The sequence below is a fragment of the Microtus oregoni genome, unplaced genomic scaffold (genome assembly GCF_018167655.1).
Source record: "Microtus oregoni isolate MIOR12 unplaced genomic scaffold, Mior012 000003F_ref0000135, whole genome shotgun sequence".
Taxonomy (NCBI): domain Eukaryota; kingdom Metazoa; phylum Chordata; class Mammalia; order Rodentia; family Cricetidae; genus Microtus; species Microtus oregoni.
The window spans coordinates 7,983,577-7,992,560 of record NW_024543062.1 but is presented as its reverse complement, the minus strand read 5'-3'; the positions used below and the strand labels follow the sequence as shown (position 1 = coordinate 7,992,560).

The 8,984-nt window shown below is 46.5% G+C and overlaps 1 non-coding gene and 1 pseudogene across 1 annotated transcript; both read left to right on the top strand.

The window, feature by feature from the left end:
• Positions 1-765, top strand: LOC121446544 (annotated as a pseudogene).
• Positions 766-7,690: 6,925 nt separating this feature from the next.
• LOC121446646 lies at positions 7,691-7,848 on the top strand. Its single transcript, XR_005974082.1, has one exon. It is a non-coding gene; the product is annotated as a U1 spliceosomal RNA (small nuclear RNA).
• Positions 7,849-8,984: the final 1,136 nt, after the last annotated feature.

The following is an 8,984-nucleotide window of genomic DNA, read 5'->3' as shown; positions in this document are numbered from 1 at the left end:
ATGATGAGTCCTGCCAACGGGAAGCAGATCCACCTGGTGAACTATGTGGAGGATTACCTGGACTCTGTCGAGTCACTGCCTTTCGACCTGCAGAGGAAGGTCTCGCTGATGCGGGAGATCGATGCCAAATACCAAGAGATCCTGAAGGAGCTGGATGACTACTATGAGAAGTTCAAGCGGGAGACGGGCGGCACCCAGAAGAGGCGGGTGCTGCACTGCATCCAGAGGGCCTTGATTCGCAGCCAGGAGCTGGGCGATGAGAAGATCCAGATCGTCAGTCAGATGGTGGAGCTGGTGGAGAACCGCACCAGGCAGCTGGACAGTCGTCATGTGGAGCGCTTCGAAGCCCACCAGGACATCAGCGACAGCACTGGCAGCAGCGGCGAGGCCGGCCAGGACAAGTCAAAGAGTGAGACCATCGCTCAGGCAGACAAGCCGAATAACAAGAGGTCCCGGAGGCAGCGAAACAACGAGAATTGAGAGAATGCATCTAATAATCACGACCATGATGACATCACCTCAGGAACGCCCAAGGAGAAGAAAGCAAAAACCTCAAAGAAGAAGAAACGCTCCAAGGCCAAGGCAGAGAGGGAAGCCTCTCCCGCAGACCTCCCCATCGACCCCAAGGAGCCCACGTACTGTCTGTGCAATCAGGTCTCCTATGGAGAGGGCAAGTGGTACTGCCCCAAATGTCGGGGGGAAAACGAGAAAACAATGGACAAAGCCCTGGAGAAGTCCAAGAAAGAAAGGGCTTACGACAGGTAGTTTGTGGACATTCACACGTGAGAACACACCCTCTGGTGTGTTTGCGTCACTGCCTTTGCAGAAGTCCTAGGACGGTCAGATGGGTGTTTTTAGAGGGGCTGGGGGGGGTCCTCTCCTCGGGTGGCGGAGACAGCCTGTGTCTTCATGGTGTACCCATAACCAGACTGGGGCTGCCGATCAGCAGTTTAGAAACTACAAAGAGAGGTTCCAATTAAACATGGCAGCAAATATCAGACTGGTTTTGGGGGTTGGGGAGTGACTTGGAAGTAATATACACCAATTTTATTGCTGTGATAAAACACTGTAACCAGAAGCAGATGGGAAGGAAAGGGTTTGTTTCAGCTTACACCAACTCGGGTCGTGATGGCGCACGCCTTTAATCCCAGCACTTGGGAGGCAGAGGCAGGCAGATCTCTGTGAGTTCGAGACCAGTCTGGTCTACAAGAGCTAGTTCTAGGACAGGCTCCAAAACCACAGAGAAACCCTGACTCGAAAAATCAAAAAAAAAAAATTTATACACCAGCAGTTTAGACAAAGCCTTAAGCAAATTGTATATTACTGATGTCACATAATAAGGAAGTAGACATTATGTCCATGCCAGCAAATCAAGGTCAAAACTACTTAGAGCAGAGGTTAGGAAGTGACTGTGTGCTAGAGGTCAGCCCAATCATCTGTTGTGTATGGCCTGTGAGCTAAGAATGGGCTCTGTGTTTCTAAGTGCTTTGAGAAATCTCATTTCACGATACATGAAAGTCCTATGAATTCAGATTTGAGTGTCTATAAATGAAGACTCGTTGGAACACACACACACACACACAAAGATCTAGTTCCAGAACAGGCACCAAAGCTACAGAGAAAACTTGTCTCAAAAAAAAAAAAAAAAGGGGTGTGTGTTACCATTGCCTGGTCTTTAAGGCTGAGCAGTGAGGCTGTTTTACTCTCTGATCTTCAAGCAAGTTTTCTTTATTGAAATAGAAGTGAAATGCCGCTATCATTGTTAATATTTGTTTTGAGGCAATCTCTCATTCTCTCTATGTCCCTTTTGCTGACCCCAGACTTGCAGTGATCCCACTGCCTCCTTCTCTGGAGTGCTGGGGTGATAGGCCTGTGCTTTAGTGATGCAGGGCCTTTTGCTTTGTTTTGTTTTTCAGACAGGATTTCACTCTCTATACTTGACTAGCCTGGCATTTGCTTTGTAGATCAAGGTCTGACTGCCTTCAGGTGTAGGCCTCCGGATTGCTGGGATTAAAGGCATGTGCCATCTCTGCGCGGTCAGACTGACTTCTGTAGGGTATGGGATTTTCTAGCATTGGCTCCAGGAATCTGATTGCCATGGGATAAGGGTGAAAAGGGAACTGCTTGCTCTGTTCTTCAGGTCAGCAGACAGAAGGCTACCTGTCCAAAGCCCCAGGAGGGGTGGCTCAGGTATCTCATATCAACACTTGGAGGGAGAGACTGGAGGATTAGGAGTTCAAGGTTATCCTTAGTTTTATAGAAAGCTGGAGCTCTTTCTAGGATATGAATGACTATTTTTTAAAATATTTATTTATTATGTATGCAATATTCTGTCTGCATGTATGCTTGTAGGCCAGAAGAGGGCACCAGACCTTATTACAGATGGTTGTGAGCCACCATGTGGTTACTGGGAATTGAACTCAGGACCCATGGAAGAACAGGAAATGCTCTTAACTGTTGAGCCATCTCTCCAGCCCATGAATGACTATTAAAATCAAACCAAGGTTGTGGTTGTGGCTCACAGCTTAATCCCAACACTTGGGAGGGAGAGGCAGGCAGATCTGAGTTCGAGGCCTTCCTGGACTACATAGTGAGTTCTAAGATAGCCAGGGCTCCCTGAAGAGACCCTGTTGTCTTTCTTTCTTTTTTATAATTTATTTATTTTTATTTTATTTACATTGGTGTTTTGCCTGCATGTATGTCTGTGTAAAGGTGTTGTATCACATGGAACTGGAGTTACAGACATGTATGACAGGCTAAGTGGGTGCTGGGACTTGAACCCGGGTCCTCTGGAAGAGCAGCCAGTGCTCTTAACCACTGAGCCATCTCTCCAGTCCCAAGACTTTGTTTTCAAAACAACAACAACCAAACCCCAAAAATGCCTCAGCAATAAAGAGCGCTTGTTGCTCTTGTAGAAGACTAGGGGCTCAATTCCCAATTCCCACCGTTTTCTCAACCATCTATAGCTCCAGTTGCAGGGGATCTGATAAGCCCTTCTGACCCCTATGGGTAGCAGGAATGCACACACATGCACATACTTAAATGTGGAATCAAAACATTGGTACACATGAATCTACAGAGGCTAGAGAAATAGGTAGGAGCACTTGTTTTTCCGTAGGCCCTGATTTCAGATTCATCACCCACATCAGGTGGCTCACAGTATAGTTGCTGGGATCCACTTGAACTTTCAGGTCCAGAGCTGATGTCCTCCTCTGGCCTCCATAGACACCTGTGCACATGTGCCATATACTCAGATACACGCACATCAAAGAAAACCCTGTAGCTAGTAAGGTCAAAGCAGAAAAAAAATATGCCCCAATTAGGTTGTCAAAATAAGTGTAGTTCTGGGTGGTCACCAAGGTGTGTGGAGTAGCATTTTGGGAATGTAGAGTCGTCGGTTCTGAGAGGAGATCCTTTGGTAGTTGATGGCCTCAGAAGGGGTAGCTGGGATTTCCTTTTGTCTCAGGAAGCAGGAAGAGCTGTCTCGGCATCTCTTGGGTTTTTACTCTCCCTAGTCAGTTTTTACTCCTCTCTTCCACCTCCAGCAAGAAGAGCTGCTTCCTCCACTCTAGCCAACTCACTACCCACCTTGCCCAGTCTTTACTTTTGTGAGACTGTCGGAGTCTACAGTCCAAATATGGAGGAGGAATTGCCCCTAGAGACCACCCCTCACACCATTGCTGATGCAAAAGCATGAGGATTTTATTAATTCTGTCATGACAGGGTCCCTCAGCATTCGGGAAGCCGAGAGACCTCGAATAGCTGGTACAGGCTACTTTTAAAGGAGAAGGCCACAGAAGCAAGGGGTTTGTTCTTTCACTCTATTATGATTGGCTTATTCGAAAGGGCTTTTACCAATAATTGGCTGTAGAGCTGTTGCCAGATCAGATGAGGTAAGAGGTCATTTTGACCCCATTTCCCAGGGGACTGAATCAAAGCACATGTGTATGGGTAACTGTTCAGGAACTGAATCAACATCTTAAAGGTTATCTTGCCCCAATTTCTGAAAAACGTACGCACATGTGTAGCTGTTAGGTCCTTGGTTCCAGGGGAGGAGGGGAAGCACAATGGTACAGAGGCTGAAAGAATTCAGAATTGTCAGAAATGGCTTCAGAATTGTCTTAAAGTTTTACAAGACTGAGGGTTGAATCCAGTGCCTTACACAGGCTAAGCAAGTGCTCTCCTGTGGAGCTGCATTCCTAGTCTCATATAAAGGCAGCCTTTCCTTTTTTTTTTTTTGTTTGCGATAGAAACTTTAGCCCAGCTGGCCTTGATCTTGCACAACTGAGGACAACCTTGAGTTTCCTATCCTTTTGTTTTTATCTCCCACTTCAAGAACTCTAGGCTTGCACCACCAGGACAAGCAGCACTTTGTCTTTTCTAGCTACCTGAAATGTCAATCAGCTTTAATGGTCAAATGAATGTTTGCTTGCTGACTGCAGTTATTAGGCATAGACCTAGAGGAAGATGCTCCAATACAGCCGCTGGTGGAGGGTCACACTGAAGGGAGGAGCTCGAATAGGTGGCTTGGGCTGGAGCAGTAGTTTAGTAGCAGAATGCTTCCCTGGTGTCTTAGGGTTCCTATTGCTGTGAAGAGACACCATGAGGGTGACTCTCATAAAGTCCTTCACTGGGGAATTCTAGACAGGAGCTCTACCACTGAGTAGCAACCTTCGCCCCTGCCTTTAAAATTTTTTGATTGATAATTTATTCATTTTGTTAGAATAATTTAAAATGCTTCCACTATGTGTATGAATGTTTTACTGGCATATATTTCTTTCTTATTTTTAAAGATTTATTTTCTTATTATGTAATATACAGTGTTCTGTCTGCATGTATACCTGCACCAGAAGAGGGTCCCAGATCTCATTCCAGAGGGTTGAGCCACTATGTGGTTGCTGGGAATTGAACTCAGGACCTCTGGGAGAGTAGGCAGTGCTCTTAACCACTGAGCCAGTTCTCCAGCCCCATTTTTGTATATTTTATTTTATTTTTTTTAAATATTTATTTATTTATTTATTCATTATATACAATATTCTGGTGCTGGAAGAGGGCACCAGACCTCTTTACAGATGGTTGTGAGCCACCATGTGGTTGCTGGGAATTGAACTCAGGACCTTTGGAAGAGCAGGCAATGCTCTTAACCACTGAACCATCTCTCCAGCCCCATTTTTGTATATTTTAAGCATCACATATGTGCCTGGTGCCTTTGTCTGTAACTCCAGTTTCAAGGGATTCAATGCCTTCTTCATCCCTCCAGTTAGTTGTGAGCCTCCATGTGGGTCTTGGGAATAGAAACTGAGTTCTTGGGCTGGAGATATGGCTCAGAGGTTAAGGGCACTGGCTGCTCTTCTAGAGTTCCTGAGTTCGGGTTCTGTTCCCATCAACCACATGATAGCTCTTGACCATCTGGAGTTACAGATAGTTGTGGGCTGCCATGTGGGTGCTGGGAACGGGACCCAGTTCCTCTGTAAGACTGTCAAAGAGGGCTGGAGAGATGGCTCAGTGGTTAAGAGCATTGCCTGCTCTTCCAAAGGTCCTGAGTTCAATTCCCAGCAACCACATGGTGGCTCACAACCATCTGTAATGAGATCTGGCGCCCTCTTCTGGTCTGTAGGCATACAGACAGAACATTGTATACTAAATAAATAAATATTTAAAAAAAAAAGACTGTCAAAGAGTATAACTACCAAGCCATCTCTCCTGCCTTTTATTTATTTTTAAAGATTTATTTATTTGGTGGTGGCATCTGCTTTTAATCCCAGCACTCAGGAGGCAGAGGAAGATGGATCTTTGAGAGTTCAGGGCCAACCTGGTCTACAGAGTGAGTTCCAGGATAACCAAGGCTACACAGAAAAACCCTGTCTCAAAAAAAGAGATTTATTTATGAATATGTATATGCATGTGTTAGTGTATGCCACGTGCAAATGAGGTGTTCGAGGAAGCCAGGAGAGGCTTCTACAAATCCCCTGTAGCTGGAGTTATAGGTGGTTTAGAAGCCACCCAGTACAGGTGCTGGGAATTGAACTGGGGTCCTATGGAAGGGCAGTAAGCACACCTAATTACTGAGCTGTCTCTCCAGCCTTTCGCTCACCTTTCTGTGGGTTCTGGGGACTGAACTCGGATCCTTAGACCTTGAGGCAGACACTCTGTGGAGTCCTCTCAACAGCTCCCTCTGTTTATTTTGTGAGACTGGCTGTTGCTGTGTCATCAAGGCTGGCTTCAATCCCACAAGCCTCCTCCCTCAGTCTCCTACATCCTGGGTTTTCAGGCTGTGTCACCACCCCAGCCTCACACAGCTCCAGCGTTTTGTCTACTGACCTGTAAGGGAGGATCGCCCCAGTTCAGGGAGGAATGGGGACATGAGCACAAAGCACAGATTGACTCTGCTCCTCCATCTCGAACACTGCTCCTGTTTCCAACACAACCAGCAAACACAGCCGAGGCCAACAAGCTCGCCACGGCCAGGGACCCTAGGTTAAGTCCCTCCCTAATCCTAGGAATTAGTGGTCCTTTACTAATTACTGTCAGGCCCGGTGTGGTAGTCACTTGACTCTAATTGACGTCCAGTCCCTCCTCCCACCCAGGGCTGACCGCAGCATCTGTCAGTTTCAGTACTTGGATATTTTTGCTCACCAGGTCCAACATGTGAGCCTGACACCCCCTGAATTGTGCCTGGCCAACCTCAGTGTCCTTCTAGCCTCCTCTCCTGGGACCTGGGTTTCAGTCATAGGCCCACCTGACTGCTCCATCTTGGTTCTCACAGCAGGCTCTGCCTCAATTTTTCCTTGTCTCCCTCCCAGAAAATTAAGCGGATTGAGCACAGTCCCTTGATGGACTCTGCTGAAGAATTTGTCCTTGATTTTTGTGCCAAGATCTACTTAATCCTCAGTCAGTGCAAGCGCCTGGTTTTGACTCCCCGTGTCACAAAAATAAAACATGAAATTAATGCTGGGTAGGGCAGTAGCGTGGCTATAATCCTAGCACTCAGAAGGCTGAGATAGGAGGATTCTGCTGTTTGTTTGAGACAGGATCTCACCATGTAACTCTAGCTGTCCTGGAATTGGCTCAAACTCGCAGAAATCCACCTGCCTCTGCCTCCCTACTGCCGTGATTAAAGCTGTATGCGCTCACAGTCAGCAGTGGATTTTGATTCTGAGGCAAGCCTGGGCTACATTCCTATCACCTCCCCAGTAATTTATATAAATATATCCACTGGGAAAAACATAAATGCTGAAGCCCAAGAGAGTGGTAAAAATCTGGAGGCTGAGACGGGAAAATTAGCTCAGACTTGGTGACACGTAATACCTCAGCTGTAAAAAGTAAACTACATCAGGTAGTGTGGTCAATCTGTCTAAAGTAAAAGAAAATGATAAAATAGAAGAATTGAGGCTGGCAAAATGGCTGAAGCTTAGGGCAAAGGCACTTGCTGTCGAGCCTGAGGACATGAGGCAGGAGAGAACCAACTCATGGAATTTGTTCTCCGATCTCCAAACTGTGGCACATGTGTCCACCCCCTCCATCCACACGAAATAAATAAATGTTTAAAAAAAAACAGTTAAAATAACACTAGGTGTGGTGGCTCACACTTGTAATCCTGGTACTAGGAAATTTAAGCCAGGGGAATCGTCGTGTGTTTAAGACCAGCCTGGGCTACAGAGCAAGACCTTGCCCGAAAAAGCAAACATCAGTATTTACCTGGACGGGAAACACAATGACCAGGAACATGGTTTTCTCGGGAGGAGTGTCCTCCATTATACTACAGATGTCCTGACCTCAGAAATGTTCCCAGATTTGAGAAACTGGACTACAGAATTGATGGTTGTGGGGGATTTTGCATTTCCCGCGTTAAAAATAAAATCAAGTGGGTAATGGTGGTGCATGCCTTTAACCCCAGAATTCAAGAGGCAGACACAGGAGGATCTCTTAGTTCAAGACTAGTCTGATCTATGGAGAGAGTTCCAGGACAGCCAGGCCTATATGGAGAAACCCTATCTTGAAAAGAAAAATACCGCCAGGCGACGGTGGCGCAGGCCTTTAATCCCAGCACTCGGGAGGCAGAGGCAGGCGGATCTCTGTGAGTTCGAGACCAGCCTGGTCTACAGAGCTAGTTCCAGGACAGGCTCCAAAGCCACAGAGAAACCCTGTCTCGAACCCCCCCCCAAAAAAAAAGAAAAGAAAAAAACCAAAACAACAACAACAATAATAAATAAAATTAAAATCATGATAAATAAAATATACAAATGAATGATCTTAAACTGCTTTTTGACTTGTAGGTGTTGATCACAATTGAGGCATTTGCCCTTAGGGAAGAGTGTTGACTCAGACACATACATTTTCTCTTGATGCCTAATTAATGCCTTTATAGTCTTCATTTGGCAAGAATCCCCCCAGCTGTTTCTAAGAAACCCCTGCATCTTTCAATCAGAGCATCACTCCAGGGTCGTGCCCCACCTCCACACCCCTTCCCCAGCCCAGACTTGATTGCCTCAAGCCCTGAGCACCAAGGGGTGGGAATAGTGAGAAGGTGAAAAATGATGGCCGACCAGACTTTAATGTGCGTACAAAACCCAGCCTCATGGCTCAGGCCTTTCACCACAGCTACTTGGGAGATTGAGGCTGGTTCAGGCCTGCCAGGTCACAGGGTGAGGCTGGTGCAGGCAACTTTACTAAGATTGTCTCAAAGAAGTGAAAAGAAGGCTGAGGTTAAAGCCTAGGTTAGGGCACTTGCCTAGACTCCCCCAGAGGGACCTGAGGGTCCAGCTCCGTGGGAGAGCATTGGCTTTGCTTATTTGCATAGCTTTTAGGAAACTTTGTGTCCAGTTCCACAGAAAAAAAAAGAATTAAAACAGGAATAGGAGCCTGGTATGGTGGCAAAGGCAGCACTTGGGAGGCAGAGGCAGGCAGATGTCTGAGTTCAAGGCCAGTCTGGTCTGTGGCGCAAGCTTCAGGACAGCCAAAGCTGCTACACTATGAAATCCTGT